The sequence below is a fragment of the Lissotriton helveticus genome, chromosome 6 (assembly GCF_964261635.1).
Source record: "Lissotriton helveticus chromosome 6, aLisHel1.1, whole genome shotgun sequence".
Lineage (NCBI taxonomy): Eukaryota > Metazoa > Chordata > Amphibia > Caudata > Salamandridae > Lissotriton > Lissotriton helveticus.
In genome coordinates this window covers 1,400,639,539-1,400,667,198 of record NC_136067.1, presented here as the reverse complement: position 1 = coordinate 1,400,667,198, position 27,660 = coordinate 1,400,639,539, and the positions used below count along the sequence as shown (strand labels likewise).

The 27,660-nt window shown below is 47.7% G+C and overlaps 1 protein-coding gene across 4 annotated transcripts in view; it reads left to right on the top strand.

Moving 5' to 3' along the window:
- The first annotated feature begins 24,957 nt into the window (after positions 1–24,957).
- TFB1M (transcription factor B1, mitochondrial) overlaps positions 24,958–27,660 on the top strand; it is a 440,085-nt gene continuing 437,382 nt past the window's right edge. For 3 of the 4 annotated variants that reach the window (XM_078649186.1, XM_078649184.1, XM_078649183.1), the window contains exon 1: positions 24,962–25,034. The gene's annotated coding sequence lies outside the window, so the exon portion shown is untranslated. Of the gene's footprint in view, positions 25,035–27,660 lie in introns of all 4 variants that reach the window. The other variant, XM_078649185.1, reaches the window with a different exon arrangement.

Below are 27,660 nucleotides of genomic sequence, written 5' to 3'. Positions count from 1 at the left end.
AATAGATTCATTTGTAAAGAAAGGGCGTGGTCATTCAATAAAGTTTTAGTCACAATAGCAAAGGACGAATGAATTTAGCCCTATAAATTGACTGGGCTATATTGTGTGAGTGTGTTTATGGGCCCAAATGAGTATTTAGTGGCAGCTGTCCTCAGGTTGGTTGCCCGCTGGATCAGTAGGTTGGCCTGGCGTATGCCAGTGCAGCGTAAGGGTTTGAACAATGACCCTGGGGCTCTGGGCATGGTTCCGTATTGGGCTGGACAAGGAAGTAACTAATGCATGTGTCCCTGTTGTTGAGTCGGCACCACCCGGATCGCTTTCGGCAATGTGTCACCCTGTGACCCAAGTCCAAGGACAGGAGCAACATGGACATAAGGAGGAATCACTGAGCCTACATTCATCCATACTTCCACACTTGAAAGATCATAGACATGACACATCTGTGTGATTATGAATGTTTAATGCACAGTTAGTGGAATGTTGCAGCTTGGGCAGTACAGGGCCATGCAAACCCCACTTTACAATGTTGGCCCGTGGAGGGCCAGCCAGAGTCCTTCAGGGAATGACAAGTCCAAAGGAAGAGGAAGAGTTCAGTCCGCAGATGGATTGCTGTGTCATTGGCGGTCAAACAGAATATGGCAGTCCATGTCGATGTCCAAGGTGAGTGTCGCAGAGTGTATCAGGAAACAGTGAAAGGTGATGATGCAGAGGGAAGAACCAAGCAGAAACAGGCCATATGGCGGAGATGAATGGTACAGTTTTCTTCTTACCAGTAGGCAGTTTCATCTGCATCCTCGTCCTCTACTGTTTCATGTGCCTCACGTGTGGGTGGTGGTGTTCTGTCTCCAGCACTGTGTGGCAGTGATACCTCAGAGGCCGGAGGTGGAATGTCTGCTGCACTGTGTGGCACTGACACATCAGGGGGCGGAGATGTGGATGTAGTGGTAGCAGCAGCATGCATCACCACCAGTCCTTGTGGCAGCAATGCCATGAGGATGGTCCTGAGGTCATTGAGAAACCCAGCTACCTCTCACTGGTCTGCAGCCGTGGCAGACGCTCTTTTCGCCCTCGTCTGCTCCATGGTCTCCATTAACCTCTGCATGTATCCTAACTCCCGGGTGACATCGCTAGAGCCACTCTGACTGGACAGTTGTTCTAGTCTCTGAGTCAGGGCTCCAGCGATGTCAGCCATGGTCCATTGGAGAGTATGGAGCAGACTGTGGGTGTCCGTTAGGGACCATAAGTGGTCCCTGATGGGACTTAGACACCCACGTATGGCTTCTAGTTTGGTTGCCATGCGGTTGAAGCCCACCCGCACCTGTTCAGCCAGATTCTCCTGGCCCCAACACATGGCGTTGGAAGGCCATGTGTTCTTTGTGGGGTTCCTGGGAGGCAGCTGTGATGGTGGGTGCTGCCTGCTGTGCGGTCTGTACAGGGGGTGGGATCTCCTCGTAGCGGCTCGGCTGCCCTGCTCCTGGAGGTGGGCTGCGGAGGCTCTCCACGAGCTGTTGGAGGGCGTCAGAGTCAAAGCTGTGGTAGTCCTCTTCGTCATCAGGAAGAGAGGTTCGGGTGCTCTGCAGGAGGTGTTGATATTCCCTCTGCAATGTGAAGGGGAGGTGCAGTTTATCAATGTGTTCACATGTATGTTGTTGCGTTGTACATGTGTTCATACAGACGGCATGACTGTGTACATTGTGGCTGTTTGGGAGGAGCTGCCTATTTGATGGGGGACAGTGGACATTTCGACAACATAATGGATGTATGTTTGTACCTGTACATTATCAACTCACATTTCCCTGCAATGCCTAATGTGATTGGCCAGTTTCTACACACAAGCGGCACCAGTTGTGTCCTATGTTCTGTTGTGGACGTGTTGAGGTTTGTACCACATTGTTGTCAACGTTGATGTTCTCTGCATGTTATGTGCGTGTGTGCTGCATTTCGGGGGAGTTGCCCCTGCAGCTCTTATTTTGATGCCCCTTATTCCTTTCATGCAGTGTGCCTTTGACTTCTGTGCTTATACAGTGCTGAGAGGTTGCATACTTGGGTACATTGGTCTCTTGGTGGGAGTTGGTGAATGGGGCATGGTTTGTCCACAGATGTGCTCTACTTAATTGTACATGTGTGCCATTGTGCCCATATTCCCCGTCCCCCCAGTCCCTGGTCGTTACTCACCCTGGTGCCATTGTGTCCGGTCATGTTGAGCAGTGTCCAGTCCCCCCCAACTCCTGCCACCGTCTCCCCACTGATGACTGTGGACTCCATTTCCTCCATTTCGTCTAGGTCCTCCCGTGGCGCAGGACTCCCACCTCCAGTCTGCATTGCTGCCTTCCGGTTGTAGGTGAGTTTCAGCTTGGTTTTGCGCTTCACATCATTCCAGCGCCTCATGACCTCTTCCATTGTGCTCTTCAGCACTCCGACTGCATTCACCTTGTCCACGATGGACTGCCATAGTCAATTTTTTGTTGCCAATGACACAGTGGAGGTGACGAACAGTTGTTGATGGTGTTCTACCACCTCTGTTAACAGGATCCTGTTTTCCTGCGGACTGAACCGCTTTCCTACTCTTTTTCTACTTGCCCTTCCCTGATCCAGAGGTTCCTGGCTGGTCCTCCTGGGGGCTTGTGGGGTTCTGGTTGGCCTCCATACTTGCTCCGGCAACATCCATTGTGCTTCGCTGTTCTTTGGCAATTGTTTGTAAAAAAAATTCTGCTTTTATGGTGATTTTTCCCGACTGACGAGTGTGAATTACAGGCCTGTCGCTGGTTTTCGCTGATTTTTGTATCGCGATTGGCCTCATAGCAACTTTTTTTGCGCTAGTGATTTGCATTTTTGTGGCGCACGTTGACTTTATCGCTGACATTTGATTTGTTATCGTGAGCCTATCGCGTGGTACCGCTGTGTTGTGAATGCTATGTTAACACTGAGTTATTTTCCCGCTATAGATGCGTTAAGGAGAGTAGCGTTAAGCTAATTTTGAGGTGATTATCACAGGTTCTTGAGAATATCCCCCAAAATTGCTTTCTGTTCAGGGCTAATAATGAATTCAGCACCAAAATGCATGAAAACTTTCCTCCCTTTGTACTAGCTACCCTCTTCGAAAACCAGGACATGCGTTGGAACTTGCAGAGAAATTGTATGAGAAAACAGACCTACCTCAGCAAATCCAGGACGTCAGGTCACGCGAACTGTAATGACTTCACTTATCGCCATGGAAGGACTACACTGGCAGATCCCATAAATCATTTTGTTAAGATTCACCTAGCTAAAAGAAAACACTAAAAACGTTGCAAGTGGCCTTATGAGTAGATCATTGAGCCTGTTGGCATTCTAGGACCTATAAAAGGTACACAAAGAGCCGAAAGTGACAAATGCAAATTACAAAACCAAGACTTGATAAAAGTAATGAAGTGCCTATACCATATCACATGGGGAGAGGCACAGGGAGCCATACAACATATATATTTGCCTTTTCTACAATATGGCACCAAAAATAAAACATATAGGGGTTTCTTTTTTGTAGGTGAGATAGCAGAAAAGTTAAGCCCAAGTCCCACAAACCAAATGAAAATAGTGTAAACAGTATTTTAATTAAGTAACTAATCTCCACCATTCCCTGATGTTGTGATGAACCTAAGGGGACAGCTTACAAGCTTGGGGTCAACTGAGGGTCTTTTCAAATAGTATGTCCCTCCCCACTGGAAGCATTTGTTTCCACAAGCTCCTACCCCCTAATGCTCCACTGGAATTTTCTGTACCCTCTGGGTTACCTCATAAGCAGAACAACTTGTGTCTATGTCATCTCCCACCACATAACTGGATACCAGATCTTTAAGGATGCAGATCGTTTGGTCTCACAAACACTGTGTGTGTTGCCACCATTGCTGCTGGACTCTGCTTTGCCTTAAGTTCCAGATCTCTGAGACTACGCTCATGGGCTATTCTCCTTTCCTCCGTGGGCAGTTTCTTTTCCTCCAGTGTTAGTTCTTTCTTCATTTTTAGCTTGCCCATCTGCAGTTGAAACTCCCTCTTGTCTTCCTGTCTGCCACCTCTTCTGAGGACAGGCCATGTGACGATACACTGCTTCCTGCTCTGGCAGGAAATTTTACTTCAGGAGATGAGTCATTCCCCTCCCCTGAAGGCTGTATTTCAGGGCTGACATCCAGGTCCTGATCTTGCTCATGCATATCCACCTCTCCGTCCTGTTCCTGTGTTGCTGTAAGCTACTAATGAACCTCCCACCAGGACCTCAGAGCTTTCTGAAGCTCCGACTTTGTGGTACCTTTTTTGCTGGGAGTCCCCTTTCCTTATTGAAATGTTTGAGCTCAACCGCAGTGGCTCCAGACTAACTACAGGGGGTATGAAATCCTTTGTGTTAAGGCAGGACACTGCCTATCTCTGTGTAATCCCCCTGGTGTTGGTAAAGGTGTATTACTATTGCCATACACCCTGTTTCTGGGTTTAATTTTGGGGAAGTTTGCACTGCTGGTGTTCATGCTGTGCCTGTGTTAGGAATTGATAGAATCTTTTTCACTAAAAAGAAAAGAACGAAAAGTTATCTGGCACACAAATCTATATACACAAGGCACTAGAAAGATCTGTATCTAAACTCATTTTACTTTCAAATGAACATCCACAGACCACTTCTAAACGAAAAAGAAAACAATCCTCTTCTAATCATATACTATGAAATACTACACACAACATACACAACCAAATAGTGCAATATCCAATACTGTGCAAAAGGCCTCTCAGAATAAACAAGCACCACTGTGCCATACCAATGGCAGAAGGCGCTATACAAAAACCCATAATAAAAAAGAGACAGAAAGATTGGCATTGCCAATGTTCTTGCATCGTTTGCTGTCTTTGTTACTGTTAGTAAACTATTCCTCATGTTCACAATCATTTTTGTGAAGGACACTTTCATAATGCTACTCTCGGTCCTTGTCCAACAGTTCGTCCTTTTATGGCTAAAAAATGCTCACTTCCGGGGCTTGAGTTATCCCCCGGCTTACTGACACGTCTCCATCAAAACTCGCTTCTCCCATCACCTCTAACTAAGCACATTTTAATCATTGCAACAATCAACACAATATCATTTAGGCCACCAATAATGAGGAAATGGATGACAGAAAAGCCAAAGTGGGTGTTGCTGAGAGGGCTTGTGAAAAATTGGTGCGCCTCTAGGCACTTCCACGTCAAAATGTTACATTCGTAGCTGTAGCGCTTAACAATGGTGCTCAGTTAATTGAAAAATGACGCTTTGCAGTCAATTAAACGAAAGCAGAAAAGACTAATATTATTTGCCAAAGATTACAAGTGCTCGCCAAGTTGGGAGCAGGAATTTGAGCGAACATATCCTGGTTTCATAATGGGTAACTTGTCCACTACAGACCTGGGTTTTAGGAGATGCAATCACCAGTAAATATCATTGGCTTTGTAAATATAATGCAAAATGTCTAGAAATGCATATGGGCCTCCTCACATTATACATGGTGTGATACATTATTCAACCCATTGTCATTTCAGGGTGTGTGAGAGCGATTCAGGCAGCAAATATATCATCTATAAAAACAATCAAACCACAAGCATAGTTATTATGTTATTTGAAGGTGTTGGACCTGGTCCTTTTTGTAGGGTTATCCCAAAATTTTTTGCCTTCCTCCTGTATTTTTCTGACCTCTATCTGTTGCTTTTATGGCTCTGGACACTTTAGCAATGCTGTTCAGTGATAAAATGCATGTGCTCTCTTCTGTAAACTTGGTAAGATTGGTCTACACCCGTTAGGCATATACAATTTACCTGTAAGTCCATTGTACAGTGGTATCCAATATACCCAGGGCCTGTAAATTAAATACTACGAGTAGGCCTGCAGAGCTGCTTGTGCCACCCACTGAAGTAGCCTTTCAAACCTGTCTCAGGCCTCTGCCACTGCAGGGCCTGCGTGCACAGTTTACTGCCACAGGGATATGGCATTTAAAGTGCTTGCCAAGTCTGAAACTCCCCTTGTACTACATATCGGTCAGCTCTAAGGTAGGTCCTAGGTAGCTCAGTGAGCAGGGTGCTGTGGAGCTACAAGATAGAACATGTACCTTTGTTGTGTGGCATGTCCTTGTAGTGGTAAAGAGCCTATTTGTTTTCTCACTGCTGTGAGGCTGCTTCTCCAATAGGTTTGCATGAGGCCTGGGCAAAGTTTGCGGGGTTCCGCTATGTCGAACTCCACAAAGTGACCAAAAAAGTCCACTGCACTACTTGCAGTTCGGCAAGCGGCAGAGTGTGTTAGGTCATGCCTTTCACACTGATTTTTAGCGGCAGGTGTTTGTCCTTTGCTGGAAAATCAGCGCGAGCGGCACTATGCACAGCGCAAGAGGGCGCTGCTTCTTTCTGCCACTCGAGTAGATATTCTACTCCAGCAACAACTTCCCCAATGCGAACAGAAGGTTTCTCAACATGAGCAGTCACGGCCATCTGCGACTGCCTGCGTTGACATATCTTGCTAGGAGGTGGTCTGGAGTAGGATTTTCTTTGTTCACACTCGCCAAATTAACACTGGCAAGCGAGGCAAAAAGATCCCCTCTGCAGACTTTTTCAGAACTCCATGTGCTCCACAGAGTGCAGAGTGTGAAAAACTCCAGAAACTCCATGAACAGAGCAGAGTTCATCGCCCAGGCCTAGTTTACATTGGGAATTCCCTGATATGTGTTTTAGTGGTGATTTCTGATATGAAAGGGGTAGCGTTTCCATGTTTAGTTTGTTGGGAATAGTGGTGATAAATCCTGCTTATTAGTGAAAGCGGATTTCTTATTACTATTTTAGAAATGCCACTTTTAGAAGTGCAAAAACAACAATTGATGGAGAGAATGCAGAACAATGTCATACATTCACCCCAGTACAGAGATCTGGTCCTTGTTTTTTTGCTCACCATGCTACTCCAGTTTGAACTCAGCCATATCCAAATCAGTCTTGATTGACCCTGTGCCCAATGGGAACAGTCCAGCCCGTACTGCCAGGCCAGGTCCTACCTAGACTGGAAAGAAGCATCCTAGGACCGGTTTCAGGGTTTCACCCCTCACCAGCCAGGATAGCTTGACTCCAGTGGCATGGAGAGCACGGGACCTGCGTCTGGGCATACCCATCCCACTCGGGGTGAAAAATGCAAAAACAACAATTGATGGACCAAATGCAGAACAATGTCATACATTCACCCCTGTACAGAGATCTGAGCCAAATCCATTGTTTTTTGCTCACCGTGTCATTCCAGTTTGAACCTAGCCATATGCAAATCAGTCTTGACCCTGTGCCCAATGGGAACAATTCAGCCCAACCTGCCCAGGACCGGTTTTTGGGTTTCACCCCTTATCAGCCAGGATAGCTTGACTCCAGTGGCATGGAGTGCACGGGACCCATGACTGGGCATACCCGTCCCAGTTTTAGAAGTGGGCATTTCTGTGTGCTTATGACTGTTTGTGCTTTGCAGCCTGACTCCAATCAATGTCTGCTTTCACTCTAGACAGTCACAAAGGGAGCTGAGGTGTGCCCCGCATATCCCGATGAGTCTTCCTGGGTTAGAGTGCTGGGAGGAGTTGTCACCTGCACCAAAATATGGATGTGCCTGCCTTTCACAATGCTGTCTCCACCCCCCTATAGTGTGTCTGGAGCCAGGACTGGGATTGAATGGAGGGGTTGTGCACTTCTAAAATTGTTTGAAGTTACGTCCAGAACAAAGACGTTTTGAGTATAAGTACAGGGGCTCTTACCCCGTGGTTGGAGACACTGCGTGGGACTTGTAACCAGATGCTTTTGGCTCTACAAGACTGCACCTTGTCATGGCAATGTTGTGCTGCCAGTAGGAACCACCATTTGGACTGCCTGGCTTGTTGTGTGATGCATGCTGGTCTGCAGGAGGGACTACTACTTTAAATGGCCTGTTGTGCTGGCCTGCTGCCTACATTCCTGTTTTGGTGCCCCCAGTGATCTCCATGGGCTCGTGGGCTTACCTCCCCCTTTCCACGGTTCTGGTGGGGGGTTCTGCTTGGAGGAAGCCCTAATACTGCCCCACTGCCGTGGGACTTGTGAGTCCGACCATTCTGCACTTTCTCAATTAGGGCTGGTAAGGGCTAATCGCGGGGTAATGAAAACTTCGCTTGTGGAAGGAAGCGCTTTACGACCAACAGAAGGGAAGCCCCGATGTGTGATTAGGTGCTGTACTCCTACGCTCCCGACAGGCATAATTGCTACTGCAGCACCGACGATTGCCCTGTTGGCTTCAGACTCCAAGACACGCACAGGCAGTGCGGGCCACCTCCTCAAAGCCACATTACCTTAGCAACCGGAGCTTCTCTTCAAGAGGTGGCGCCCACTGAAGCCACGCTCTGGAGGGCGGGGCCAGCTGTGAGCCCGAACGCGGCCGGAAGACAGAGATCGCAATCTCGGATCTCCAACATCAGCAGCTCTCCTTGACCCAGATGGGCCGACTGGAGTCTGCCTCTTTAGTGTCCGTTGGCATACTGCTTCAGGAGTCCACACTGAAAGGAGTTTTGCTGCCCTAAGCTAGTTCTATTGCGTGAAGCTACAGAGCGCGTTGCGGGTGGCCCCACTTGCAGACTCTGCATGCAGGGGACCCACTAAGGCCTCCACACTGACTTGGGCAGTTTGGGTGCCCCCCCAATCTTTTTGTTGGGCACATACCTGGGGACACTTATTCATGATTCCACATGACCGGTGAGTCCTCAACGGAGGTCCACGATCAGAAGCAGAAATGACTGTATTCACTGTTGTAGGTGGGCAGGTGGCCCGGTAGCCTACGTTCGGGGAACAGAAGTACTGTATACCATGTATTAGGAGGGGAAGGTTGCACCTCCTTGTATTTTTATGGCATGAGTTCATGATTTCAGCACCACAGGGGACACATGGTGATTTACGTGGTTCCTGTTTTTCGGAACTGGCATTCCATGACCTAAGTATCACTACAAGCTTCTGAGGTGCTTATGGTGTTCTGTTTTTGATTCATGTGTCTGCTCTCCCTAATCTACACTGCTGCATTTTCATGCCCTAATATTGTGATTTATGTCGTTTATACCTTTCAATGATAGGATAATAAGTATCATTTCAGGACCTGCATAGTATGTACAGTGATGGTGTTTTCATGATGTGTGCAATATATAAGTATTCACTTTATTGCACCAACTGTGATGTTATGAAAATTGCTTAGTTGGCAAAGGGATTTATGTGATTGTGGTATATACAATATATGAAATATTTTATATAAGTGCTGTGTGTCGCAAATACTTTACATATTGCTTCTGGGATAAGCCTGACTGCTTGTGCGAAGCTACCAAGGGGGTGAGCAGGGGTTATCTTCGGTGTGTAACTCCCTTACTATGACTAGAGTGGTGGGGCCTGCCTGGCTTAGGTGCATACCCAAGCCATTAGAATAGAAACCACATTTCTAACAACAGGTGTTTCATGAAATGTGGACCGAACCTAAGAGGGAGTCGGAGCGTAGTTGAAGCAGTGCTTGATTCGTAAAAGGAAAATAAGTACCAGGGCTCTTGTCAGGATGCCACTGCAGCTTGCACCACACATTGCCCCTTCCATGCTGCCATCTACTAACCCTCTCACTCCTTCAAGTGTGACAATTCGGACTATTTCAGGCCCCTAAAGCTATAAGCATGGCATGGGTGACAGGTAATGGTGATTTTTAACGTATATTGAAATAATAATTAACAGTTGTTGTGGTCATCTCTATATTAGCCAGACAGCACCACCTTGTGGCATACTGTCACAAGTGCTGGTGTTGACAATTAAGTGCAGGTGCGGAAACCACCAGCTCAAATTAAGCACCGAGTTGAATTCTAGCACACATATGAGGTCCATATACTGGTATATGAAGGTATGAAAGATAAACAAAGTGGTGGTAAAGGATTGAACACACGTATATTTATATATACACACACATATATATATATATATTTATTTTTTGCTGGAAAAAAACAAGGGTTACGGGTATATTATAGTTAGGCTAAGATTTCACTCGTACAAAACCAGTTAAATTCAGCATTTATAGTTACCTGAGATAACTATATCTTACACCCCCGCAATGCTCTGCTTAAGACCTCACATATTACATCACTCATGACATGGTCAGTGACATCACGGATGACATCTCAAATAACATCACTGATGACATTACTGATGACATCATCAAGTGAGTGTGTTTTAAGAGCTTATGGGAGTTAAACATATATACTAACCTGCTACAAAAGTAAAATGAGTATTATAAGTGCACTACTACTGACTGATACTACTTCTAACAGATATTATGTGAGTGGTTGTGTAACTATCCTTGTGTGTATGGATGTGTAAGTGCCTGTATGGGTGTATAAGTTGGTGTTTGAACAGCTATGTGGGTGAATGAGTGGGTGTGTCAGTGGTTGTATAGGTGAGTGAGTGGCAACTTGAGTGGCAATATGGGTAAGTGGGTATGTAGTGACTGTATGGGTGAGTGAGTGGGTGTCTCAATAGCTGTATGAGAGAGTGACTTGGTGTGTAAGTGGCTGTATGGGTGAGTAAGTGGCTGAGTGGGTGTTTGGTTAAGTGGAGTTTTGGGGAGAGGAGTTGGCCTAACGGCTAGAACGGTCGACCTCGAATCTGGGGAACCGGGTTCGAGTCTCGGCAATGACGCTGACATCCACGATTCTGGTCAAATAACTTAATCTCCCCGTGCCTAACAAAAATGAATGTGTCCTCATGTAATGCAACTGGTGCTATGTAAAACGCTCTGATACCCTATGCGGGTTAAGTTCTCGCTATATAAAACTCTGTATAAAAAAAGTGAGTTGGTGTGTGAGTGGCTGTATTGGAGAGTAAGTGTGTGTGAAAGGCTGTATGGGTGAGTTCGCAGATGTGTGTGCATGTATGGATGTGTGAATGGATATGTAAGTGGTTGTGTGGATGTGGGAGTGCATGTGTGAGTGCTTGTATGGGTGACTGAGTGGCTGTGTTGAGAGGTTGACTGGGTGAGTGGGTGTGTGAGTGACTGTGTAGGTAAATAAGTGGGTGTGTGAGTAGCTGTATGGGTGAGTGTGTGCCTATGTGAGTAGCTGTATGGGTGAGTGACCGGTTATATGAGTGGCTGTATGGGTGATTAGATGGTTGTGTGAGTGGCTGTAAGAGTGAGGGAGTGGGTGAATAAGTGCCTCAATGGAGGAGTGAGTGGGTGAGTACTGGTATAAGTCTGTGGATGGATATGTAAGTGGTTGTGTGGGTGTGGGTGTACGAGTGGTTGTATGGGGGTATAAGTGGGTATGTGAGTGGTTCTGTGGATGTCATAAGTGTTGTCATCAAGGATATAATTTGAGATGGAATCTGACCGCCATCACAGCAGGATGGAGACCGCCCGACAAGTAGTCTGCAGTTTCACCCACCATATTATGATAAGGCCACCATGTAGGCGGTTGCAAACATGCATTTTTCTATTGAGGGTTGTGCTGCAGCCTGCTAAAGGGCTGTATCACAAGCCGCAGTTGAAAAAGGCATGTTTGCAAACATACATGCACCGTGTACCGGCTCCAAGTAGTACCTGGCACACGGGCATGGATGTATTGGGGGTGCACTACATGGGCCTCACCTAGCCACATAGTGGTGGCCCACAAGGGAAGGGTCCTAGGGGACTTTAAGGGCTAGGGGCCCTTAAAGTCCATTTCTGTCAGCCTTTCCATGGGGGTGAGACCGCCCTGAAAAGGTTGTTGGAAATTGTCATTATAATCCCTACGGCTGTGCCTGCATAGGCACCGCCTTCATTGTAGGGATTAGTGTCCAACTGCAGCCCCGAGGGGTTCCTTGAGCCTATCTGAGGCAGCGGGCTTTTTTACACCCACCCTCTGCGCTCCAAATGCAGGTATTGTAATTGGTCGGACATTGCCCTAGATGTTGGGCGCTCCAAACGGCCTGTCTGTACGGTCCGCCCAACATCATAATGAGGGCCCTAATGCTGGCCCTAATATAATTGAGAATAATATTTCACCTAAAGGGACGCAGATTTTGCAAAAAATGGGTTAACAGCTTTGGGCTTCATTGACTTCGCACACAATGAAAGTACTTTGATATTTAATTACTGCCCAGTTAGAGCCCATGAGTTTGAGAAAATGTATAAGGGTGCTTTAAAATACACTTACAGGCCAAATTTTTACCAGACTTTTCAGGAGGAGAGCACCCCACTTTAAGCCCTCTAGCAGACGTTGCGTCAAGTCGCTTCACCTGTTTGATGAAATTCAACGGCATGTATTACACCCCACCACTATCGAAGATCGCCCTTTTGATTCCTCTTCCATGTCCACTTCATCTTCAAGAACCGCTTTTGGCCCACAGCACCACATGACAAGCCAAGCTATCAAGAGGCTGAAAACTAAGAAACAGAAGGAAAAAAACAGAAGGCAAGCCTCATTGTAAATGATCTTAATTGTTCAGCACACACCTCCCGCACACAACAGACAATGCACAGGAAGCAAGGAGAGGTGTAAGCCTCCAATGCAAAATAGATGTAGTACTGTTGGACTTGGCCCTTTCTGGGGGGGCATCTCCTTACTTTCTGCCTTCACCCTCCTGTTTTCCAAAACAGTTTTTGGGGCTTTTAGGACTCTGTGCACTTTACCACTGTTAACCACTGCTAAAGTTATTGTACTCCCTCCATAAAACATGGTAGAATGGACTTCAACCCACTTGGCATATTTAATGTACTTAAAAGTCCCTATTACACTACTAATTGTGCCCACAGCCTGTAAATTAAATGCTACTGATGGGCCTGAAGCTCTGACTGTGTCACCCACTTAAGCAGAACTTTAAACGTCTCAGGTCTGCCATTGCTACGGTGTATGCAGTTTAAAACTGCCAATTTGACTGGGCAAAATAAACCTTTTACCAGGCACAAACCTTCCTTTTCAATACATATAAGTCACCCCTAAGGTAGGCCCTGGACAGCCGGGAGAGAAGGGTGCTCTGTATTTAAAAAGTTGGACATGCACTTTTAGGTTTTACATGTCCGGTAGTGAAAATCTCCTAAAGTTGTTTTTTAAAACTGCAAGGCATACCTCTCCCATTGGATAGCATTGGAGTTATATTAATACATGTAATAAGCTGTAACTTCCAATTGGACAGGTCGAGTTTAAAGTCTAAAGAACTGTAATTAAAAGCCCTTTTTAAGGGTAAAGTCAGATTTTTAATAACAATTCTGAAAATGCCACTTTTAGAAAGTTGCGATAGCAAAAGAGGTTAGGTCCAAGACGGCTAGAAAGGGCCTCACATTATACAACAACAACAATGCACTAACCGTCACGTTTGGAAGTTTCTCCCTTGGTCTGACTCACAAAGTAAATGAACTATATCTCAAAAAGATGAAATGGATATAGTAAATAAATACTTGAAACCATATAATTCATTGAATGGCCATAGTCTGTTAAATAATGTTAACAGCAGTTCAAACGTGACGGTTAGTGCATTGTTATTGTTGTCACTTTTAGAAAGTTGACATTTTCTTGTTTTAACCATTTGGTGCCTGGGCATGATTCTGAGCCTGATTGTGGGCCACATGGCTAGATATAGCTGCCAGTTGGTCTTTGTGTATTGCTCCGAGATAGTGAGACAAATGAAAGAAAGGTGTTGGTAGGATAGGCCACTCTGAGTTAACGAGGTGGAGGAACTGTCACCTAACTCACTTGAACATCACAAAGGTTATGTCTGAACAATCTCATAAAGAGATTGTCACTAGGCTACTGTGACCCGAGACAAGCTGGGCCCAGGACAGGGAGGGAGGAATGGGATGCCTGACATTTCAGGGGAGTGGACATTTTTAGAAGCTTCTCCACACTTTAAAGGCACAACTGGATATAAATATTGGACCTCAGACACCAACTCTTGAGTACAATTATGGACCTGTGGATACTCTGCCTGGAAGAAGAACTGCTGTGCTGCTGAAAGGACTTCCACTCTGCTGGACTGCTGCTCTGAAGGACTGCTGCCTGCTGTGCTGCCCTGCTGCCTGCTGCCCTCATGCCTAGGTGAGAAGGAATGGACCTGCATCTTATGAATCCAGAACCCCTGAGTGACTCCAAGTGCTAGTTGGCTGGCCTGATTGAAGCTTCAAGCACACAGCAGGCTTCCAACGGCTCTGACCCTGGACTATGCCCTTTGTGAGTCTACCCTGCCAAGTAGTGCCACCACAGTCCTGGACCCTTGGAAGTAGGCTCAAGGTACTTTGTCGGCCTCTGTGGATCCAGCAGAACCAACGCGTCTCATCTGCTGCGTGGTGTAACCCCGAGCAGAACCAACACATCACTGCTGCATAGTGAATCAGAGCTGCGGCAAAGATCCACATCGCATCGCAGCTCGTCGCCCAATCGAAACCACCACTATGTGAGATATCTTCTGTGCAGACCCGCACATCCCTCGTCAACAGCAGCCTTGATAACAACGCCGAAGCCTCGCGGCTCCTCAGAACCAATGCACTGCCCTGACTGCGCGACACATCCTTGATGCTGGACTTCGCATTCCAAGCCCTCGTCGACAGGATCCCCGATGATAACACAGGACCTCACATTGCAGCCAAGCCTCACATTGAAACTAACGCATCAATTTGGCTGTGCAATGCTCCATTAAGGAGTATCATCGCAAGGCTCAACAAACCAGAATTTAAGGTAGTTTGTTCAGTTGGCCTAACTGGGTCCCTGTAGATGGCCCACGCTCCATCACGGTCAGCCTGATCTGATGACTTTGTCCCTGTCTGGCACAACCAGATATCCACAGTTGATGCTTTGTGCTTTTTGGTGCTATTTTCACTAACATCTTTATGATTGCATATCTCCAGTTCTACTGATTGGATTTTTTCGTTTTGGCCTCGTTTTATTTATTAAAGAATTCTCTAATTTCCTAATCTGGTGAGAGATCCTTTTTATGCAGTATTTTTCATTTGATTGATGTTTGAAGTGTTGCAGAAATACTTTACACATTGCCTCTAAGTTAAGCCTGACTGCTCTGTACCAAGCTACCAGAGGGTTGAGCACAGATTAATTTAGGGTTGGCTTGGGCCTCACCCTATCAAGGGCTGCAGTGGTTGTTTGACCAGGGCTCACACCCCTGTCAACCAACAACCCAATTTCTTACAACTATGAAAAGCAAGCAGCAATGCAAACTTCCCTCACAAAGACAAATACAGCCAGGGACGGAAGAAGCAGAGCAAGCCTCTATAACAAAATAGATCCAACACAGGAAGCAAGGAGCTGTTGAACCGCCAATTGCAAATGAGACGCAAATGGGACACAGAAGCAGTGCAAACCTTCCTCGCAGAACATTGATGGCAAAAGCCACAGCTGCACAAGCCTCTCTCATAAAATCAGATGTAGCACTGGAAGCAAATATCAGCAGTGTGAGCCCACAGATAGCATGGCCAGCAGCTGGGCATACATCTTGTTCACAGTGTTTGGGCTGCTCAAAGGATCAGTCAGCCAGAACATATGGGGGACGTTGATGCTTCACAGTCCACCCATGCCTGTGCAAGCCGGTCTTACGGAAGCAGGTAGAGTATGACATCAGTAAAAGTAAACAAAACGTGTGGAGAATTGGCACAATAGAGGATTACTGTGCACAGCTGCAAAGTAGTATTCATGTTGTGTGTGACATCTCCAGCCAGTTGAGGATTTTTATTATTGTTTGGCATTGTGTGGCCCACAATCTATCTAAAATTGCAGTGAAAACAATGATTTCTAATCCCACAGTTCCACTCTTAGAAAGTAAAAAAAAACTACGAGCCCCGGAATGGCTAAAAAGCGAGGACTGGCTTAATATAACATTAAGGTGTGAGATTGGTGGTCCACACCAATAATGACCAGGACCCAGAATGGTTGTGTTACAGGCTGGTTTATTATATGTAAATCCTGTTTATAGAAAGAGCGCCGAGCGTGCATCAGCGTTGCCTCTCCGGCGCTGCTCGCTGCTCGCGCATCGCAGTATCTGCCGCTTCCCGTCGGGACGTGTTGCGTCACACGTACCACGACGGAAAGCTAGAGCGCACACTACATATCTCCCTTTTTTCACATACACAATAACAAGTCTTAAAGTTCAACAGTCTTTCAATACATAGTCTCTAAAGCATGTGGGTCTGACCACTCTTCTTCCTGTACGTGTGCACCTTACCGGGGAGGCGGTATCACGGGCTCCTTCAGGTGCGTGACTCTCCACTGCACTTCTCTGCATACCTGGTTCGTTTCTCTGGGGTGTGACACCCTTTTCGGCAATTGTCTCTCTTTCACCCCGTGTTTCTGGCTCTTCTCTCTCTACTTGCTCGCCTCCGTTTTCTTGGCTATTGTTTCCTGCAGTTGCACCTTCCAACCCATCCTCTTGTGTCAGGGCGGAGTGATTGCTTCTTTCTTCTGTTGGCCATCTTACGATCTTGTTTATCTTTGCCATGCAATCTTGGGACCACACTTTCCCATCACTGAGTAACGCAGCTCGATTATACACTTCTTCCCCTTGGAGGGGTGGGCTATACTTACTTTCTCCTTTCCTTTTTAGCACTGCCAACATTACTCTCACCCATTCCCCTTTTCCAGATCCGCTTCTCTCACATTCCTTCTCCGGTTGTAGTGTTCAGTGTACACTCTCTGCGCCTTCTCCAGGTTGTGCTGGACTACCGCCGGGGACCATTTGCTGGTGACAGTTTTTTCTCTCCAAATCACATTGTCCTTGGTAAAGGGGTGCCTACCCCTTAGGATTTGGAAGGGGCTGTAACCGGTAGAGGTGGGAGTGATCCTGTACGCCCACATCATGCTTTGGATTTCGGCCTCCCAGTCTTTGCCCTTCATTATAGCCGCTTGGATGGAACCCATGAGGACCCGGTTGAACCTTTCTACCTGTCCATTGCTCGCTGGGTGGTACACTGAGGTATGCTTGGATTTGATTCCATTTCTCTCGGTGTATCTGGTCCATTTCTCTGATGTGAACTGTGGGCCATTGTCTGTCAGAATGGTTCTCGGAATCCCCTCACTTAGGAACACCGAGGTGAGGAATTTTATAACGGTGTCTGACTCCATTTCCTCTTGCACATGAACTTACGGCCATTTTGAATATTTGTCCACCATGACACACAAGTACTTCGCTGTCCCTTGGTTATCCAACACTGGACCCAAAATGTCGACTGACACATCTTCCCATGGATTACACGGTCGTTCAAATCTACCCAGCGCTGGCCTTAATGGTTTCAATGTCTTGTCAGCGCATTGGCACTGGGCGCAATCTCTCACATGTCTCTCCACCTGAATATCCATTCCCAGCCACCAGTACATTTGTTTAACTCTCCCTTTGGTTTTGACGATGCCCAAGTGACCTTCATGCAACTGACACAGAAGGGTTGCGACCAAAGACTTTGGGGGAACCACCTTGTCCCCTCGATACAGGAAGATGCTGGAATCACTCACTGATAATTCTTCTCGCACCTCATAACATTTTCTGATCATTTCACTCAGTCTCTTCTTTTCTGGCCACCCTTTAATGAGGCAGTCTTTGACTTCTTGCAAATCTTCATCAACTTCATAAGCTTGTGCCCACTCCTGTCTGCTGATAGTCTTTTCCGTGTCCTCCATCACCGCTACCATCTCCTCATTCTCTAGTTCAGAAGCAGGTGCTTCTTCCATGGCAGCGGCCCTGCTGAGATAATCCACCACTTTATTGCGTGTGCCAGGAATGTACACTACGTCATACCTGTAGTCTAAGAGCTTCAGGGTCATCTTGGCTGTGCGCGGAGTGGCCGTGTCATGTCCACTCGAAGTCAGCACTTTGACCAGAGGCTTGTGGTCGGTCTGCAAACGGAATCTCGTCCCCCATAGGAACTGTCGGAACTTCCCCATGGCCCATGTTGCAGCTAGCATTTCTTTTTCAATTACGCTATACTTTTGCTCCGTGGTGGACAGTGCTCTGGACGCAAAACTCAGGGTTTCCACTGTGTGATCTTCTCTCTCCTGCGCCAGTACCGCTCCTAGCCCCTTCTCGCTGGCATCCGTGGTCAAGATCGTTTGCCCTGCGGGGTCGTGTCCGTGTAGTGGCACAGCCAGGCTGATGTTCATTTTCAACTCTTCAAATTCCTTTTGCGCATCCTCGTCCCACTGGAACGCTGTCTTCTCTCTGATCAGTTGCCTCAGTTTGTGGTTTTTGTGGCAAAATGTTGGACGAACCTGCTATAGTACTCCGCCATGCCGAGGAATGACTACACCTCCTCTTTGTTGATGAGAGCTCTAGCATCGCAAATGGCCTTTACGTTTCCTTTCTTGGGGGTGATCCCTTGACCACCTATTTCGTGCCCCAGGTACGTGACGGTTGTCATGCCCAGTTTACACTTTTCCCATTCTGCCGTCAGGCCTTTCTCCTGTAGCACACTCAGTACCTTGTATAGTTTCTTGTCGTGGTCCTCCTGGTCCATCCCCATGACCAGGATGTCATCTTGGAAGTACTGGATGCCATCGACATCCTTAAACAGACGGTGCATCAGTTTCTGGAACACCGCTGCGGCGGATGCTAGCCCAAAGGGCATCCTGCGGAACCTATAGCATCCATAGGGCGTGATGAATGACGTGAGTCTCCGGCTGGATGGGTGCAAGTCTATTTGATGATAGGCGGACGTGAGGTCCACCGTGGAGAACCATTTGACTCCTCGCGTTTTGGCAAACATTTCTTCGATCCTTGGTAAGGGAAATTTTTCTGCCACGAGGCACTTGTTCAATTCGCGCAGGTCCACACACAAACGCACCCTGCCGTTAGGTTTTCTGGCTACCACCAGGGGCGCCAACCACTCCGAACTGTCGATAGGTTCAATGATCCCTTGTTCCTCGAGTCTGTGCAGTTGGAGACGTACCGCTTCTTTTACCGCTATGGGTATGTTACGAACCTTGTGGGACACCGGCTGGGAGTTCTCCTTCAGCACTATCTTGTGCATGCACTTCTCCAATTTTCCTACCTTCCCCCCGAACACTTCGGGAAAGTCTCCCCTCACTTTCTCCACGTCCGGCCATGTACTGCGGTCCGTCAGCAACACCTGTTCCGCCCCTCCCGGATCCAGTTTGACACCAAGATCTCCCTGATCTCACCATCCTAGTACAGAGGGGCCTTTCTCAGCTGTGTACAGTTTGCACACTGCAGATCTCCCCCTGAATTCGAATTTCAGGCTCCGGTAGCCCACCATGGGGATGGGGTTTTCCGTGTACGAGATCGGACGTATGTCTGGTGGTTCCAGTTTGGGACCCAGAATGGGCATAAACTCTTCTTCCCATACCGACCTCTGGACTATGGTGTACGGAGACCCCGAGTCTATTGCTATCCTTATCTTCACTCCTCCAATCAGCATGTCTGCCCGCAGTTTATCTGAGCGCTTGTTGTCAATTCCCATGACTTGTTCTTCGATGCATAGTACTCGATCGTCTTCATCCGATACTTCCTCTGTTTCCTCTTATGGGCGAGGCTGTGCAATGAAGTTCACTCTCGACTTCTTCCCTTTCCGCCGACACACCTTTTCGTAATGGCCCACCAGGCCGCAGGACATACATTTGGCGCAGAAAGCCGGGCAGCGCTTGTCTTGGGCCGTGTGGTTTGTACTGCCACACCTGTAGCATGCGGTTTTACTGTCCCCTGCTTGTTTCCCTGCTTGCCCCGGTTTTCCCGCCCATTTGCTGGTTCCTCTGCTCTCCCCCGGCGCCATTTTGTTTCTTCCTGACGCTTTGGCTTCATCCACCTTGTTGACCATCACCCTCTGCACATTCTCACCTTTCGCCGCCTCGGCGCAACGTTTCGAAAGCTCCGCTTTCTTCACCATCGCAATTACCTCCTTAAGGGTAGCTTCGCCGTGCGCCCACAACTTGTCCTGTACGGCTTTATTGGTAGTGTGCATCACGATTTCATCCTTTATAAAGTCATCTTGGAGTGTCCCATATTTGCATGTTACAGCTAGCCGCCTTAGAGCTGTGACATAGTCCTCGATGGGCTCTCCTTCACCTTGTTTTCTCTGTTGAAAGTTGAAGCGATCGACGGAGACACATACCGCAGGGCGAAAATGCGTGTCCAGGTCTTCCAGGGCATGTTTGAACACGTCGTCGTCAGGCGCTTGCCGGGGCGCTGGCTCTATGTTCTTGAACACTCTGATTCCTTCAGGGCCCAGGTTATGTAGCAGTATTCGTTTTCTCCTAGCACTCGAGAACTCTTCACCGCTTTCATCTTCTAATGCTTCAAGGTAGTTTTTAAAGTACTCCTTCCAGTCCTCCCACTTCATCTGGGGTTCACCTGGTTTGGGCAGAAATGGGATCAGTGCTGAGAGCGAGGTCGCCTGGGTGCTCATTTTTGCCTGTCGCTCTGGTTCTTCTCTTTGATTTCTGGGGCTGCCCGGCGCGCTGACGATTTCTACCCTGTTCCTGGGACTGCCTGGCGCACTGGTACTCTCCTCTTGTTCCGTGTTAGGACGGGGTACTGTTCCTCCCCTTAATCCACTGTCTCCCCCTTCCGCCAAGGCCTTATCGGTTTGATGCTGCCTTCCTACCTTGCCTTATGTGCCCTTTTCTCCTGCCTTCTGGCTCAAGGGCACTGGTTGGGTGTGGCTCTCTCTTGCACGCTTCTGCCACGCTCTTTCTGTTCCTCCAGCCTTAGGTTTGCCTGGGACAAGGTTACAGCTCGTGTCCTTGGTGTCCTTTTCTGAATCATTTTGGCCACTAGGGGGAGTGGCAGGGTATGCTCAGACATGAGTCCCTTGCTCACTGCACCATCAGGATTCAAGCAAGCCGGGCCGAAGACGGCTGCAATGCCAGAAACCGGTCCCCGGAAGCTTGTTTCCTTTCCAGTAAAGAATTGGCTTGGTAGTTTGGTCTGCCCTGTTCCCATGATGCACTGGGCCAGGGACAGACTAATTTGCATGTAGCCAGGTTCTGAACTGGGATGGTGCAGTGAGCTAAAAAACGGTGATGGATCAAGCCCTGATCTTTTGACTGGGTATGAGTGTTCTGTTTAATTCAGATGCTCTGTCCATCACCACCCCCTTTTCTGAATCGTTTTGGCCACTATAGGAGTGGCAGGGTATGCTCAGACATGAGTCCCTTGCTCACTGCACCATCAGGATTCAAGAAAGCCGGGCCGAAGACGGCTGCAATGCCAGAAACCGGTCCCCGGAAGCTTGTTTCCTTTCAAGTAAAGAATTGGCTTGGTAGTTTGGTCTGCCCTGTTCCCATGATGCACTGGGCCAGGGACAGACTAATTTGCATGTAGCCAGGTTCCAAACTGGGATGGTGCAGTGAGATAAAAAACGTGGATGGATCAAGCCCTGATCTTTTGACTGGGTATGAGTGTTCTGTTTAATTCAGATGCTCTGTCCATCACCACCCCCTTTTCTGAATCGTTTTGGCCACTATAGGAGTGACAGGGTATGCTCAGACATGAGTCCCTTGCTCACTGCACCATCAGGATTCAAGCAAGCCGGGCCGAAGACGGCTGCAATGCCAGAAACCGGTCCCCGGAAGCTTGTTTCCTTTCCAGTAAAGAATTGGCTTGGTAGTTTGGTCTGCCCTGTTCCCATGATGCACTGGGCCAGGGACAGACTATTTTGCATGTAGCCAGGTTCTGAACTGGGATGGTGCAGTGAGCTAAAAAACGGTGATGGATCAAGCCCTGATCTTTTGACTGGGTATGAGTGTTCTGTTTAATTCAGATGCTCTGCCCATCACCACCCCCTTTTCTGAATCGTTTTGGCCACTATAGGAGTGGCAGGGTATGCTCAGACATGAGTCCCTTGCTCACTGCACCATCAGGATTCAAGCAAGCCGGGCCGAAGACGGCTGCAATGCCAGAAACCGGTCCCCGGAAGCTTGTTTCCTTTCCAGTAAAGAATTGGCTTGGTAGTTTGGTCTGCCCTGTTCCCATGATGCACTGGGCCAGGGACAGACTAATTTGCATGTAGCCAGGTTCTGAACTGGGATGGTGCAGTGAGCTAAAAAAACGGTGATGGATCAAGCCCTGATCTTTTGACTGGGTATGAGTGTTCTGTTTAATTCAGATGCTCTGTCCATCACCACCCCCTTTTCTGAATCGTTTTGGCCACTATAGGAGTGTCAGGGTATGCTCAGACATGAGTCCCTTGCTCACTGCACCATCAGGATTCAAGCAAGCCGGGCCGAAGATGGCTGCAATGCCAGAAACCGGTCCCCGGAAGCTTGTTTCCTTTCCAGTAAAGAATTGGCTTGATAGTTTGGTCTGCCCTGTTCCCATGATGCACTGGGCCAGGGACAGACTAATTTGCATGTAGCCAGGTTCTGAACTGGGATGGTGCAGTGAGCTAAAAAACTGTGATGGATCAAGCCCTGATCTTTTGACTGGGTATGAGTGTTCTGTGTAATTCAGATGCCCTGTCCATCACCACCCCCTTTTCCGGATCGTTTTGGCCACTATAGGAGTGGCAGGGTATGCTCAGACATGAGTCCCTTGCTCACTGCACCATCAGGATTCAAGCAAGCCGGGCCAAAGACGGCTGCAATGCCAGAAACCGGTCCCCGGAAGCTTGTTTCCTTTCCAGTAAAGAATTGGCTTGGTAGTTTGGTCTGCCCTGTTCCCATGATGCACCGGGCCAGGGACAGACTAATTTGCATGTAGCCAGGTTCTGAACTGGGATGGTGCAGTGAGCTAAAAAACGGTGATGGATCAAGCCCTGATCTTTTGACTGGGTATGAGTGTTCTGTTTAATTCAGATGCTCTGCCCATCACCACCCCCTTTTCTGAATCGTTTTGGCCACTATAGGAGTGGCAGGGTATGCTCAGACATGAGTCCCTTGCTCACTGCACCATCAGGATTCAAGCAAGCCGGGCCGAAGACGGCTGCAATGCCAGAAACCGGTCCCCGGAAGCTTGTTTCCTTTCCAGTAAAGAATTGGCTTGGTAGTTTGGTCTGCCCTGTTCCCATGATGCACTGGGCCAGGGACAGACTAATTTGCATGTAGCCAGGTTCTGAACTGGGATGGTGCAGTGAGCTAAAAAACTGTGATTGATCAAGCACTGATCTTTTGACTGGGTATGAGTGTTCTGTTTAATTCAGATGCTCTGTCCATCACCACCCCCTTTTCTGAATCGTTTTGGCCACTATAGGAGTGGCAGGGTATGCTCAGACATGAGTCCCTTGCTCACTGCACCATCAGGATTCAAGCAAGCCGGGCCGAAGACGGCTGGAATGCCAGAAACCGGTCCCCGGAAGCTTGTTTCCTTTCCAGTAAAGAATTGGCTTGGTAGTTTGGTCTGCCCTGTTCCCATGATGCACTGGGCCAGGGACAGACTAATTTGCATGTAGCCAGGTTCTGAACTGGGATGGTGCAGTGAGCTAAAAAACGGTGATGATCAAGCCCTGATCTTTTGACTGGGTATGAGTGTTCTGTTTAATTCAGATGCTCTGCCCATCACCACCCCCTTTTCTGAATCGTTTTGGCCACTATAGGAGTGGCAGGGTATGCTCAGACATGAGTCCCTTGCTCACTGCACCATCAGGATTCAAGCAAGCCGGGCCGAAGACGGCTGCAATGCCAGAAACCGGTCCCCGGAAGCTTGTTTCCTTTCCAGTAAAGAATTGGCTTGGTAGTTTGGTCTGCCCTGTTCCCATGATGCACTGGGCCAGGGACAGACTAATTTACATGTAGCCAGGTTCTGAACTGGGGTGGTGCAGTGAGCTAAAAAACGGTGATGGATCAAGCCCTGATCTTTTGACTGGGTATGAGTGTTCTGTTTAATTCAGATGCTCTGTCCATCACCACCCCCTTTTCTGAATCGCTTGGTGTCCTCTGGTCTACCTTCCCTCTCTCCTTGACTTTTCCTGTTGAGGGGGTTGCCTGTGGGAGGTCCCACTCCTCGTCACCACTGTGAGATTGGTGGTCCACATCAATAATGACTAGGACCCAGAATGGTTGTGTTACAGGCTGGTTTATTATGTGTAAATCCTGTTTATAGAAAGAGCGCCGAGCGTGCATCAGCGTTGCCGCTCTGGTCACTCTCCGGCGCGAATCGCTGCTCGCGCATCGCAGTATCTGCCGCTTTCCGTCGGGACGTGTTGCGTCACACGTACCACGACGGAAAGCTAGAGCGCACACTACATAAGGGAGTCTTAAGGCGGGTATGTGCTTTCAATGCTACAGCTCTATGCCAAGTGCTAATTCTTACATGGGATAATTAAACTACAAATCCATCCAAAGGCAATGTCGAAGTGGCATCGGGTGCATTGGATTATGGACTTTGAAATGAATATCTGACAGTGATTCTTTGTGAGCAGTAGTTTAAAGAATGTTAACACTAACGACGTGTGCAGTTAGTATCATAATGTGATGGGGAGCTACCCTATGAAAACAGTAGTCATGAAAATTTGTTATTGTGGTGTCATTTTTGTCTAAATTAGAGTGCGATAAAACGTAGACGAATTGCTGCAATGCAATCTCGTTCTGGTGGTGAGCTAGTGGCATCATGGGTTTTTTAAGCACGGGTAGGTGACGTGGTCTGCCCAGAAACACCAAGGCTGAAACGGAGATTGGAACTTGGCTCCCCAGTTCCAAAGTCAGCAACTCTGGGCACAAAGCCATAGCAGTACTCTGAGTTTGTCACCCGATACATGTATGTGTCCTCCTTGCTACTCCGCTCGACACCCCCACACCAGTATTTTGATTTGGGCTCAGAATGTCGGCAGTCGGGTTTACTTGTTTGCATTAGGAGGGCGGGTGTTGGAATGAGTAAGACACTTAGCTGGCTCGGTTAAATGCATTGTATTCAATAAAAATAATAATAAGTAAATAATTCGCCAATATACTAGCCTTTAAACAATTCGAACTGTCATACATTAAGCCAATCCAAGCCAGCCTCTTAGAGCGAAACCAGCTTTACCTTTAACCAATGGGAGACAGCGTATTTCTAGCCAATCAGAGTCCACACTGCCCAGCGAACACAAGTGAAGACGGAAAACTGAAAATACGGAACAAGGTCGCCGTCTTCAGGTAAAGGCACATGTTGTTTCCAAACCACGCAGCAACTAAGTCATTCTTTTAGGGAGCACGGACGAGGAGAACTAATCCTTGCAGCGGTACCACTGTGCGCGTGCATGAACCCAGTCTGCTTGCGCACGTGTGTACCCGCAGCTGGCGCGTGTTTTTTGCGGTCACTGCATCCTTCAGCGTAGATACGTAGGCGCTGTCACCGTCGGTAGAGGAGCGTCAGGATTGCTGGTAGCTAAGTTTGTCTACCTTGGTTCCTTGAGCCCAACAGCAGATCACATCCACTGCATTTTTTTTGCTTGTATTGTGGGATTTGTAGTCCTGTGTATCCCATAATAAAATCAGGACTACAACTCCCAGATACAAAGAAAGTACATGGCCTGGCAAACCTAACCTACTGCATCATGAACCTGGGAAACTATGGGCGACAGTTGCTCTTCGCTGACTCCGTCATACAGCGCCACAACTAAGTTAACTGTCTGCTGACATCTGCCGAGGGCTTTTCCCAGTACTCACTTCGAATATTACATTTGGCTGTGCTTTGTTATGTGTGGGGGAAAGTGCCAGAGATCAAAACATGGGGAATCTTGACACCTCATTAATTTACTGATTTAGCTGAATGGCGGGGAATGCAAATGTACTCTCTACACCACTTACCAATTTGCCAGAGACATGAACATATTTATATAAGAAGTCGTTTTTTTGCAATTAAATGAAAAAATAGAAGTGCATGTAACTTATACCAGAGTACCTGCTCACTCCTGAGAAGTGCCGATACTCTCCAATTAAAAGTATTGCACCTCTGCAGTGCTTAGAAAGGCAGGTACTCTTCTTCCGAATAGTGAAGTGCGGGTACTCAGTGTCCAACAGTATTGGCACATTTAAAGTACAGGCCGTAGCTTCTTATACACACATTTGCTTGTAATTATTCTGATTGTAATTTATATAGTACTCAAACTATAAATTGCTTGAATGGACTTAATTCCTTTGCCCTCAACAATATTCTTCCCGCTAACCATAGCTGAAGGACATTTTCAGTTAAAACCTGTACTTAAGCCCTTGCAGGTTAAATGCAACTTCTTTGCTGCAGTCACACAGAATTGTACAGATTGGTTTCTGTTAGACCTGGGATCCCTGGGTGGCTGAGGTAGGTACCTCAGGCCAAATAAGGACCTGCATTCCAAGTCAGGGAAAGGAAGTTCACCTTCTTAGATAGCCCCGCTAACCCCCTCGGTAGCTTGGCTCGAGCTGCCAGGTGTATCTTCAAGGCAAATGTGGAAAGTATTCACAACCACGCTCACAATAATCCAATGATGACACCACAAATAGACTCCACACAAGTTTTATAAAACGAGTATAAACTTTATGTAAAAAGATATATGATAAGACCACACAATATAAAACCAAGCTATGGGGTTGTGTAATATTTCTCCTGGCCGGTTTTTAGACAAGCGAGTCCTTGTAAATTCTGGCGATGTCAATGAGCACTTGTAAACATTCTCCTGTATTTCTAATCACGTCATACAGTTCGTAATGCTAGAATCAGGTACTTTTGCAACATAAAAATACTGTAATGCGTAACGGAGCAGTCAGACACTCTGCAATGAAAAGAATGCAATCTGTAATGCAACAAACAGGCACTTTGCAAGATAAAACAATGCATAATCCAACCACCAGATATGTTGTGCTGCAATAATAAGGCAATGCGTATACTCTAATCAGGTAATTCGTTATGCAGGAATAATGGAAGGCACAATACGCTAATCAGGTAGTTCTTTATGGAACAAGGCAATGCGTCATATGACAATCAAGTAGTTTGTTATACAGAAATGGAATACTACATAGTACACTCAGGTCCCGATCACCGGGCCTTAGCCGGTCTCTCCGCCTCCTCTTCTGACCTTCAGTCAGCCTCTCACAGTTGCCCCCAACACGGTACGATGTAATTCCAAAGTGCAGCTTCGCACTCCAGCCCCTGTACCGCCACTCCTGGCAATTTGGGCCACGACACGAGCCGAAGCAGAGGTTTGCGCTGCCAACACGAGAGAGAGGCCGAGAGCATCTCCCTCCGAGCCCGCGCCCCAGGAGTGGACATACGTTACCTGGGGGGGCGCAAACCCACTATCCTCTCCTCATCTAGTGGCTGGGCCTCCAAGCAGCTTTGTGAAATGGCAACGGTGGCTCGGGTCGGCAACACAACTCCTCCGGGATTGCCGGTCCGGGACGCTTTACTTACGAAGATCTCAGGCTGCCACAAAGCACACGCACACAGCATCACTGTGTCTTCCTTCCCTCCGGGTGCACAGTCACTGGGCACTCCACACTCAGGTCTCCGGCTGCACGAAGATCACACGCACAGCGTCGCTGAGACTCCCTTTACTCTGGTGAACATGACAGCACAGCAAATCCTCACGAAAGTCTCCTGGTGCACAACGCACAACGCACCCGCACACAGCGGCGATGAGACTCACATGGATTCCGGTGCACACGATAACAAGACAAATCCTCATGAAGGTTTCACAGTGCACAACGCTCACAGGGTCGATGAGACTTACTTGCATTCCGGTGCACACGATAACAAGGCAAATCCTCACAAAGGTCTCACAGTGTGCTACGCACACGCACAAAG